Here is a 12,129-nt window from a genome sequence, read left to right on the forward strand (position 1 = left end):
TTCTCACTAACTGCTGCCGACCGTGTTAGATGCATTATGTCTTTCATTTTAATTGTTTAGTTCAACTCTTGCATCTATATTAATCTTTCGTAATTCCTTCCTTTCTCCCGGCAGTCCTTGGTATTTCATGGTCTTATTTTCTGTCTGCTTTCCCTTGTTCCTTCATTCCCCCTTCTTCTCCGTGCGTCTCTTTTCTTTATTCCCTCCGGCCACCCGCGACTCCTCCCCACCGCTCCATCCTTTCTTCCTTCCTTCCCAATGCAAAACACCCATTGGGCCTCATTACGAGCATGGCGGTAACCGTGCCTGTATGGCAGGCACGGCTACTGACATGCTCGCTACCGCCACCGCCTCCCGCGATTGGGCAATAACCTGCCCATTATGAGATGAATGAGCCGGTAATTGCCCATTCGCAGGTGGCGGTAATGCCGGTCTGCAATCCCCATTCTGCCCAATATGGCAGAATGGGGGTGGGGAGCATGGTTGCACCGGCACCGTTTGTAACGGTGTCGGTACAATCACGACTTCTGCTGGCCGGTGCCGCACAGCCCGCCAGGTAAGACCTAGCGGGCTGTCAGGAACCCACGAGCAGAACTTGTAATGCGGTGGTCTGGTATGAATGGTGCCGGTGCATTACCAGCATCGTTCATACCGTTGCTGCCACATTTATAATGAGGCCCATTGTCTTCTTTGCAAACACAGCCGTTCCGTTGAGCTTGTATGTGACTTGCCCAAGACTTTTGGATCCCTTAACATTTATTTAACTCATTTGGGTGATTGCATTCTTCCAGTCCAAACTCTTCCACACATACGGAACAAAACACCCATCCTCATGTTCACCGACACACACCCCATTCGCAGACACACACGCCACACATACAAGGCAGCAGATTCCAAACTTAAAAGCACTCATAAAAGTAACTGGTTTCATGTGACGACGTAAGGTCCAGCCTGGCTATTTTTCTTCTAGGCCTTTGAACTCTGGATCTGTTTTATGATCAGATGCAAATCTCTCTACCTACATTTAAAATAAAGGCCCTCCCGAATCAGCTCGTGCTTTTGAACCCTTTTCCCTCTGCTTGTCGAAAAAGACCCAGTAATCTCCCTAGTTTCCTTAAAATGATTGACCTGTGAAATGAGTTCTCTTATGGATGGACGCCCCGGAGACTAGGTGCTGGTTGCACACAGCTTCTGGGAAGACCCATCAGTCTGCAGCCAGGTGACTGGCATGCTATCAGTCTGTCTCCCAGTGAATCTCCAGCTGCCTTTAGTACATCCACGGCCTCTGGAAACACAGCCTCTTCTCCCGTAGCCACAGCTGAAATAAAGCCCACATCACTGTCTCCCATTTACCCCTGCTCCCTCACTTCTCAATCCCAGCGGACAGCCTACTTCAATCAGGTGGTAAACCTTTCTCTACTTGCCCTATGTGTCTAAGGTGGCTTGGGGTCGAAAACAGGGATAATGCCTGTAATCAACTTTTTCTGAAATAGTTTTTGCATGAGTTCTCCACAAACGCCACTCCTGCTAAAAAAAAATCCTTCACAAACGGTGTTTGCTCAACAGTGCCCCAACCACAAGCATTCAGAGTCTACTGCACTCACTATCTCTAATAAGGGTTAAACATGTGTGCAGTTGTCTGAATCATTGAGAGCTGTCTAGTGCAGAACATTGATTTTTTTTTAAAATAAAATAGCTCTGCCCTATGGACACAAGCATGTTTCTGGTGAAAAGGCTTGGCGGTATTTATATTTGGCACACTCATGATACGATATGATATAGCATTTATAACGCACCTATACACAAGCGTTTCAAGGCGTGACATGGCTTAGCATTGGCAAAATTGTGTGTTTGCAAGCCTTCTGGGGTTCTATTTGGGATCGCCCTGACCAATTGTGTTTATATATGTGTTTACAAGTCTGGCATGAATCTGAATTCAAAGTTGCATACATAGAACTGTCAATGTGACAATTCGGATGTCCTTATTTTAGGACTAATTGTATGAGCCGGCTTTGCCCTTTGAGCAAATTTGGTTTCATGGCCAAAATAAAACCGATAAAGAGCAAAACCTCTACAAAAACGGAAACAAATGTGATTGGCAAAAAAAAAACAAACAAACAGGGGATGAACAGTGTTAGATATAGATGTGAGGAAAAAGTATATAAGTCCACATAGGGTATAGAAGGGCAACCCTGTAAAAAGTGCATATCACATAATTTGTTCCCAACGCGAACGAGCTGTTAACTGACAAAGATGCAACATGTAAGTTCATATGAATAAAGATGGAAGCAAAGATTCAGCAATGCAATAGGAGAGCTGTACCTGCCCCTGACAAAGATGGCCCTCGAAGCACATACCCACCACAGAGAACTGAACAAGTGAAGGAGCTGCACCCTCCATTCTATGATGCATTGAAACATATTCTTATTGTTCATGAAAGAATTTGCAGGAGGCAGGAGTACAAGGACATGCTTGCTACTCATATATCGCAAGCATATCGTGGAAGCATTTCCGAGACATTGGGCCTCATTACGACCTTGGTGGTAGCCATGCCGCTATTGACGGCATGGCTGCCGCCGAAATCGCATCCCGATCCGGGTCCACAGAATGAGGAATTACCGGGCCATTCCGAGTTTGGAAGGCCCGGTAATTCCTCCCTCCAAGGACCCAGGCCCGGTCCTTCCCCATTCCCATTTCAGCCCACATAGGGCTGAATGGGAATGGGAGAGGGAGCAAACAACGGGCCATTACGAGTTGGCCCGTTGTTTGCTTCCTCTTCCCCTCGCGGGACCGGTGAGCACGCCTGGTTTGACCAGGCGTTACTTCCTGGGTCCCGCAAGGGGACCTCGTAATGAGGCGGTACGTGGTAAATGGCACTGGCACCTTTTATGGCGCCATTAACCCCGTACCGCCAGGGTCGTAATGAGGCCCATAGTGAATGTTTATTAACCTTAACCATTGTAAAAACAGTGACACTGAACAAGAAACTGTAAGACACGTGCCAGTGGTCGTTCTGATTTTATGGGATAGCCAATGAATACAGTAGTCTCATTTAACACATATCAGAGCAATTGATACACCATAAGAATTTGAAGTGTAGGGATGGCCTATCTAGTTATACATTTATGTACTTCAACTAATGTCTGACAATCTACAAAGAGGTCATGGAAAGGGTTAACTCTATGAGAAGGAGAGTGGTTGTAAGTGGACAGCATAGGATAGGGATTGTGTGAAGCAATCTAGGCACACCACCTAGTGGCCAAGGCTAATTATGTGGTTTACAGACACTGTTCTCTGAGATTGGTGTACAGTAAATGTGGGTCCCCTAGAAACCTGCTCCGCTAGGTTTATGTTTAAAGGATATATCTTGGCGTATTAAATAATACTTACACTGTACAATGTAAAGTGAAGTTGTAGATTCTGCAGTCCAGTAAAGTCATAGCGGGATCCTCTAACTTAATTTAGCACCCAGGTCAGATAATCAGAATTGAGGATTTTCATATAGGTCTGGGTACTATAAGCTCATATTTACTTGGAAATCCTCTGTTCTGACTGGCTGGACTCATCAGAAGTTCCTTGTTGCCTGTACCGCATTACCGTCTCCCTGTTTGCCGCTCCACCCACTGCTCCACTCTCATACCAGTCTTATTCCATAGACACAGAGGTGGCTAGGCTGTTCCTCTATGGCTGAGCTTTTGGATGTGTGCGACCCTCCAGTGCACACAATCACAGGCACAGCCCTTTTTACATGGCACCCTCCATAGTGGCCATGTGTCCATGGATGTGCTTTGTAGCGGGACAAGATGGCCTGACACTGGAGCTTTTTTGGGGTGCTGTGGGGATATAAAGACTGTCCCAGGGCCAGAGCTAGAAGCATTAGTGGCCATAGGGTGGAATCCCCAGTCCTTGGGCATCTGAAGCCCTCTGTACCATCTTCACATCACTTTGGGTGTTTAGTTGGGTTTTCTGGGCAATTAAAGCTTAGCAATTCCATCCCTGAGAAGTTTAAAGCTTATGTAGTTGTTTGGATAGATATATTCCTGTTTTTAATTCTAAAGCCAACATTTTGGTATTGATATTTTATTTGTATCGCGCTCATACACAAGTGTTTATATATGTATGACTTCTGAGACAAAATACCACGCTAGATTTGACTGTATTCCAACTATGTTTAAGTGTTTTATCAGTGGGAAGAGCAACAGATATCTAGCTAACCAGGTTATGCCATGCATCACTCAATCAACTACAGATAAACACAAGTTAAAAAAATGTGTCAATCCCTCTCAAATGATCACATATTTAGGATTTGCCAATCCAATCAAGAAAGGGTAGCCCTGCTCAATTATGCCTTTGTTGCATATAGAATGCCCAGTTATGATAAATATAAATAAATGAACACAAGGATGAATAACGCAAGCCAGACATTAAAAAGCCTAAAATACACTTAATGCATGCCCATCAGGATCACGGAACAAGGCAATTAGCAATAGATCACAATAGTGCAATACGTGGTGTAAAGCTCTTCCAAAAACGGAAACATTTCTGTCTACAAGGCCAATTGGAGCAAGTCTGAGATACTTCCTATCATGTGATCCATGTTTGACCAGCTGGAGTTCATGTGGTGCCCTAGGAGGATGAAATACTTGGGTTTTTGGATTGGCGCAGAGGTGGCGTTGTTGCCTAAGATCAGGTTTGATTAAATGCTGCCTAAACTGAGGACTGATATAGACAGATGATCACTTCTGAAACGTTCACTATGGGGAAAAATGAACTGCATCAAAATGAACATGGCACCAAGGGTCAATTATATCCTTTCAATGCTTCCACTCAAAACGCCAAAATGTATCTTCAAGGAACTTTATGTGCTCATGCAGAAATGCTTGTGCGATGGCAAACCCGTCCAGGCTTGCACTATAGAAAATGCAACTCCTGTTGAAGCAGGGTGGTATAAATTTGCCAATTTCTTTGATTATCCCCTCGCATTCACTATTAGGCATCTGTGTCGTGTAGTGAGCATTACTCCTGACCAGTGGACGAATTTGAATGGGACAAATTTGAATGGGAATGAAACAGTGTGTCTCAACTGGAGCCCAGGGCCTTGTTGTTAATGATCTCATGGGCCTCTCAGTCATTAAGTCCTCTTACTCTTTTTTGCATTAGTGCTGGTGCTGCATAGCACAACTTCTGGGCAGTGAACTGTTCCTGTTCCATGAGTCATCCATTTGGCTGAACCCGGCTTTGACTATACAAGGCAAACTGGTTTCTTGGTGGTATTCGGTACATCAAAGACCTGTTTGAGAATGGATTCTCTTTACACGTCTATATAGAGAATTTGATTTGAGAGATTGCTGCAGCTATGCAGAATACAGATTGCAGCAAAGCTTGCTCTTGCTTAGCCATTAACAATGCAGTGTGTGGCCTGGTCAGCACTACAACATTATGGCCAAGCAGGCCATCCAGCCACCACAATGTACAATATTATTGTGTCTAATGATCTAGGGGATTCTGAGATTGCCAAAGTCGGGGCTGGTGAACTGGCTGAGATGATTGTCCCTGGCTGCTGGCAGCGATGCTGTAACAATGTCTGTTTGGCCAGCATAGAATGGGGTCTGAGGTTCTCACAAACTAAAATTCTCTTTAGGACATATTGGACCCCGGAACAAATGTTTAAGAGCCACCTTTCAGGGAGTGATCAATGTTGGAAATGTAGGCAGGCAAGGGGCACATCGAGCCACCTACTTTGGATTTGCAGCAGGACCAGAGCATTTTAGGAAGGGTTCTGTGAGAGGCTGGGCCTGGTGCTGAACTGTACCATTCCCAGGAAGGTTTCCCTTTTGATTCTTGGAGATGTGTCTTTATTAGTGGATCTGCCCTTTTCAAAGAAAATCTGGCTGCTCCAGAGCTGCATGCTTGCGAAAAGGATGGTCCTACGTGAGTGGAAATCATCCAATTCTTTCTGGATTGATGATTGGGTGGAGGAGTTGTTGACCTTTTCCATGTTCGAGAGGGCCATTTTTAAGCAGACTGGAGGCACTATACTGACTTATGGGGACTTTTACTGGATGTAAATGGCGGATATGCTTTTGGGATGTGCTTCCTGATAAGTTCTCATCCATGTCATTTTGTTTTCCCTGCTGTTCTTATATAGGGGTCGTGTTGTATATGATATATGCATGGTTTCATGACTTAGGATGTGCTTTTATTTCTCACACCTCGGCACTATTATTGTCCTGCTTGTTATAACCTGATTGTTCTACTGCTTGCCAGCACTGCTTCTACTGGTTATGTTCTAACTGTATTACTTTTGTAAATCTCATTGTTGTTTTGTTTGATCCATGAAATAAAAACGTGAATTCTTCCGAAAACTGAAGACATATCATTTGAGATGGTCCTACATCTCAGTGTAGCTCGTTTACTAATGAGATTCAGCTCATTAAGACGTTACTTTAGATGTCTTTGTCTTCATCAGGGGACCTGTCCTAGAACCTGTCCTAGAACACTATGCATCACAGAAATGATCTACATGGTCTATGGTTCTTGTGTATAGTGTTAATGGAGTCATCAAAACGCTGCTGCAGAATAGTGGCAACATCTGGCATGATTAAAAAGGAAGATTAAGGAAATAGGAAGGTTTTTAAATCCTTCCTGAAGGTTCATAAATTGCAACTACTATCAGGTCCGGAGGTAAAGTATTCCAGTACTTGCAGACAGAACCAACAAGGATCTCGTCAATGCCCTTGCCACTATAAGAGGGGTGTATGATGAGCGTAAGTTGCGAGAGGAAGAATACCATTGAAATGTACTAGTGAGATAACTTGGACAAATGTTTTTCAGGGCATTGAAGACTAGTGTAAGTGATTTAATAGAAATCTGTTTGCAACCGGTAGCCAGTGACATTTTTTCAGGGCAGGGGAAATGTGTGACCCAAGGGACAATCCAAGGACAGCACTTGCTGCTGTGTTTTGAATTATGTGCAATTTATCTTCAACGTACCTGGGAGCACCAAGCATTAGAGAGTTGCCGAAGTCCAGTCGTGAACTGAAGACCACCTGTGCAATACTGGCAGTGTGGTACTCCGATATATATACTGTCTGATTTGTCTTAAAATCAAGATGTAAAAGCTAGTTGTACTAATTCATGTTTTTACATGGTGCATCATGGTACGGTTTTATTCTAGGTGCACGCACATATTTTTCACAACTGAGGACAGTTTGATATTAGCCTTATTAAAGCTCAGTTCCCCATTGGATGTTTTTAACATAGTTTTAACGTAGTAGATGCAATAGTGTTGAGGCATTCTGTTTTGCTTGCATGCTGACTGAGCCAGTTCAGGTCCATCATGAGTTCAATATGGTTCAAAGTATGATTCATTTTAGCATGAACTTGGTCCATATTTTTTTTTTTTTTTTTTTTATTGAAACATTTACTCAGTTTAAAAGATAAAGAAAAACTGAGTTTTATCAAAAGTAAAACGAAAATGTCCTCTCGAAAAGAAAAAGGAAAAGTCTTCACGCAACGCTACCTCACTCTCCATGTGCGTTGCGACTTTGAGTGGATGACGAAAAAAGAAAGCAAGAATGTCTATCCTTTATTGTACTTGCGATGAGGTGTTATGAGTATTTAATTCTTTCATTGCTAGCTCTATTTGTTTCGCCATTGCCACTGCCCAGTTCGTTTTCTCTCCTGAGATTAGTCTATCCCACCACTCGTCGGGCTCCAAGATCCAGGCGTTATCTAGCAAAGGGCGAAGGTAGGCTATTCGGTTTTCTCTGGTTATTGGACAGTTGATCACAAGGTGCTTGACGGGTTCAATCGTATCCAGGTTTTTGCAGAGACGGCAGGACTTTGTGGTCTTAGGGTCGCGAATGGCCATGATCTCCCGCGTGGGGAGTAAGTTCAATCTTGCTTTCAATAGAAGGTTTCTCAGTTTTTTATCCGGGAATTTTTGACAGTATTTTAGCGGCGTTTTTACTTTGTTAAAGGTCGGAGGTAGGGTGGCTAAAAGTTTGTTTTTAGTTGCCTTTTCCACTGTGGTCATCCAATCCCACTCTTCCATTTTGCGTTTGACACGGTCCGGATTTTCTTCAGATCTTGTTCGGAGCAGGCTATTTGTGCTAGGTCGTTTCCTCTTTTCTCTGCCCAGTTGGATAGGGCAGAGCATTTCCCTTTCTTCGTTTCAATCCTCAGAATTTCATATAATCGCAGGGAATCAGACATGATGATTTTTCTGAATAGCCTCATTGCGCTTTGATCCACCATGGATGTCAGTGAAACTAGGCCCAATTCACGCCTGATTGCCGGCATGGAGGTCGATTTGGGTAAACCCAGAACTGTTTTCCATACATAACCCTCCAATTTGGGCCATAACTTGTGTGGTAAACACAGCGAGGACTCGGCACCATAAAGTATCGATGGGACCACCTTTGTTTTGTAGAAGGTTATGGCTGGGATGAGTGAGAATTTGCCGTATTTTCTGTCCACTGCTCTTATTTGGGCGGTCAGCCGCTTTGCTTTCTCCCATAGTTGAAGTTGCCAGGCCCTGTCCACTCCAGAGCAGTCCATCAATACCCCTAGGTACTTGATGGTTTTTACGGTTTCGATTTCAGTGTTCTCCAGAAACCATGTCTGCTGTTTTGTTCTTTTTTTGCTTTTTTCGAAGACCAAGATCTTGGTTTTTGACTCGTTGATCTCCAGGTTATTTTCTCTCATATACTTTGCCAGATTAGTCAGTTTACGCTGAAGACCAACTGGGGTTTGGTCGATTAGTATGACATCATCGGCATACAACAGGCGAGGGATCTCCGTATTTCCTATTTTTGGGGGAAATGTTCTAATTTTGCTTTCTGACTGGCCATAATCTCCCAAAAATGCATTGAACAGGGTGGGGGCCAGTGGACAGCCCTGTTTGACGCCTCTATAGACTTCAATCTCTTCAGATAATGTACCCTGTTGATTCAGTTTGACCTTGATTTTTGTCTTCTCGTGGAGGGCTTTTATTGGCTCCAACACCTCTTCCGGACATTTCCAGTGGTGTAGTTTTGACCATAACTTGTTACGATCAATCTTATCGAAGGCCTTCGATAGATCCACGAAAGCCAAAAAGTTCCTGGGCGCCCCCTCCTTGACCTTGGCTTTCAGGATATTGAAGATTAGGATGTTTATTGATGTACTCCCGTTTTTTTGGAAACCTGTTTGTAGGAAGTCCCTCGACGGGCTGTTTTGTTCCCATGATTTAAAGTGGGTCAATAGCAGCGTCGCAAAGATCTTGCCTATAATGTCCAAAAGAGCGATGGGTCTATAGCTTACTGGCTCGTTTCGGGCTCCCTTTTTGTAAATGGGGACGATGATCGCAGTTCGCCAGGTTTCGGGGATCATCTTTTTTCTGCCACACTCCTGAAAGATTTTACTGATCAATTCTGACCATTTTTCCGGGTACCGCTTAAGGTCCATATTTGTAAGACCATCCGGACCAGGGGCTCTTGATGTTTTTAGTTTGGTAATTGACGCTTCTATTTCACTGGGGTTGGATACATCGATCCAGGATGAATTCGACCGATTTATCTCCGTGTACACTTCACCGTCTGGTCTCTTGAATTCTCTGGTCAGATAAGCAATCCAGCTGGATTCGGCCACCGCATTTGTCTGCGCTGAGCCTGGAGTGTTTGTCATTTCTTTTATAAGGCCCCAAAATTCACTGGATTTTTTTGTTTGTAATTTGGACATCATAAGCTCCGCATCTAATTGCAGTTGGGAAGCTCTCTGCTGTTTTAGCCAGTTTTTGTACCCTTTTGTTTCTTGCTTCCATTTCTCCCAATCGGCGGAGGCATTTGTTTTTTTCGCTATTCTTTTTCGCTTGCGCACCTCTTTTCTTTTGTCAACCAGTGCTTTGTTAAATGCATGTTTTCCGGTACCGAGTGTCTTAGTGGACTTTTTAGCCTGGATCTCGTAGGCCAGTAACAGGGGTAAATAGTTTGGTCGTTCATCGCGGTTTGATTCCTGCAATTTATCAACCTTTTCGACCCAACCTTGCTTGATTTTAGCGATATCCCCTTCGCTTATCTTCAGCCTTGTTCTTTGAGGGTTTAAGTCGAGCGTTGTTCCATATGTTTCTTTAGACGGTTTACTGCCTTGCCAAACACAGGTAAGCAGGTTATGATCACTGTGTTCTGTTTTTAATACTTTAAAGCTTGTGATACCTGCTGTAAGGCCATCGGAGATAAAGATGTAATCAAGTGTCGCGTTTGCGGAGTTTCGTTCCCATGTTGGGAGATTTACTTGTAAGGGGAACAGATTAGCAACATTTTGGATATTTCTTGCTTTGATAACTTGGTTCAAGGCTTTCGCTCGTTCGTAAGATGCTTCTCTTGATCTGTTCCCTTTTTCATTACCCAAACCAGTGGGCCTTAGGACACTGCATTTTGCGTTAAAGTCACTGCATATTATGATGTCGATCGAGTCAAAGTTCTCGTACAATTTATCGATGGTGCCCCTCATGTTGTCACAGAATGTTTTGGTAGACATCCGTTGAGGGTTCCAGTAACAATTTATAATTGCTACATTTTTTGTAGAGCTGATTTCATTTTTATCGCTTATCTGTTTCCACGAGGTCAACACCACCAATACTTCGTATGCCTCCTTCCATTTAATTGGAGCCGATAACCCTTGGCCCGTTTTAATCGCCACCAACAGGCCAGACGATGGTCTGCCTAGTAAGCCTTTCACTGCCGGTGAAATTTCAACTGTGTAGCCGTCCAATGCAGGTTTATCCATCAGCCAAGTCTCTTGGAGACATATCATATCGTAGAACCCCAGATTTACTTCACCGACCTTTGTCAAGTGGGCATGCCCTCTTGTGTTCCACGAGCACAGAGTGAAGGTCTCTGTTTCAGGCCGTTCCTCGCCGTAGCAGTGTATGTAATCGCCAACGTCTAACGGCCCCGGTCGTTGCTATTTTTTGTTGTTTTTATTCCATTTTTGAGTGAACCATTTCCAGGGGCCTGATTCCTGGTTTGCAGATTTTACACCATTTCTGGTGTCTGGAGAACTGTTTTTGTCGTCTCTCCACCTTGCTTCAATGCCGACCTCACTCTGTTGCTCTGGTTTTCTTCCTCGAGGCGGACTACTTTCAGAGCGACTATAAACCCTATCCCGCTGGTCACTTCTGTAACGTCGCCGGATTTCATCACGAATATCGTGATATCTCTTTCGTGTGGTTTTCTTTATCTCCTTGTCCCAGTGGTGGTCACGGAAGGGCCCTCTTAGTCCATCCTTCTCTACTGCCTCTTGTCTGCGGTTTTGGGGATACATGTCTTCCGTCCTTGATTTATAGTGCACTGATCTGGTGGCGATATCAGCCTTTTTCTTACTCGACAAGATTTGCTCCGTAGGCTTTGTGAGCTCAGTCAGGGTGAAACCCAAAGATTTTAATTCTTCGTGCGCCAGTCGATCAATCCGCTCAGTTTCTCCTGCTTTAATGTGAACATAGGCCTTGGCCCTTTTCTCTCTGTGGTATGGTTCTACTAACACCACATCTGCTGGTCTGATTTTGTATAAAGATTTCGTTTTGTTCATAATCTTCATGATTGTAGGTCTGTTCAAAATCAAGTAGCCGCTCTCTATCTCTCTTTGCTCAAGCTTGAAGACTCTTAGTGCGTCTTTATTCATTTTATGATCTCCTCTTTCTCCCCTTTGGGCTCTTAATTTCACTGGGCTGTTTTTTTCATTGAGTCCTTTAGGCTTAGCACTTGCCTTTTCTGAAGCAGGCTTAAGTTTCTCTTTAGGGACGACAAGTCCTCCGTTTTGTTGCGGTGTTGCCGTGGCCTCTTTGTTTCCATTTTCCATTTCGACCCCTCTTTTATCCACTTTTTCGTCCTTTTGATGTAACTGTAGTCCGACAATTGGCCCTAACTGCTCTATGTCTCTACTTTTCTCTATTTGCTCGCTTTCTTCATAAATCGACATATTCATTAGGTCAGACTGTAGCATAAACTCTTCTGCCGTTTGCGGTGATTTGGGAGAGGTTACCTTCTTTATGCAACTTTGTTGGCTGTTTAAGTTTACTTTTTCTTGCAGGTGTGCCTGCGATTTTTTACTGTTTTTTAGGACTCGGGACTAGTTTTCGTCTTTAGG

At 43.9% G+C, this 12,129-nt stretch overlaps 1 protein-coding gene across 2 annotated transcripts in view; it reads right to left on the reverse strand.

Annotated features, from left to right (window-relative positions):
* Positions 1-12,129, reverse strand: part of GRIK2 (glutamate ionotropic receptor kainate type subunit 2) — a 2,093,351-nt gene that overhangs the window by 1,064,605 nt on the left and 1,016,617 nt on the right. The window lies entirely within an intron of this gene.

The sequence above is a fragment of the Ambystoma mexicanum genome, chromosome 4p (genome assembly GCF_040938575.1).
Source record: "Ambystoma mexicanum isolate Mex_15411 chromosome 4p, UKY_AmexF1_1, whole genome shotgun sequence".
Taxonomy (NCBI): Eukaryota; Metazoa; Chordata; class Amphibia; order Caudata; family Ambystomatidae; genus Ambystoma; species Ambystoma mexicanum.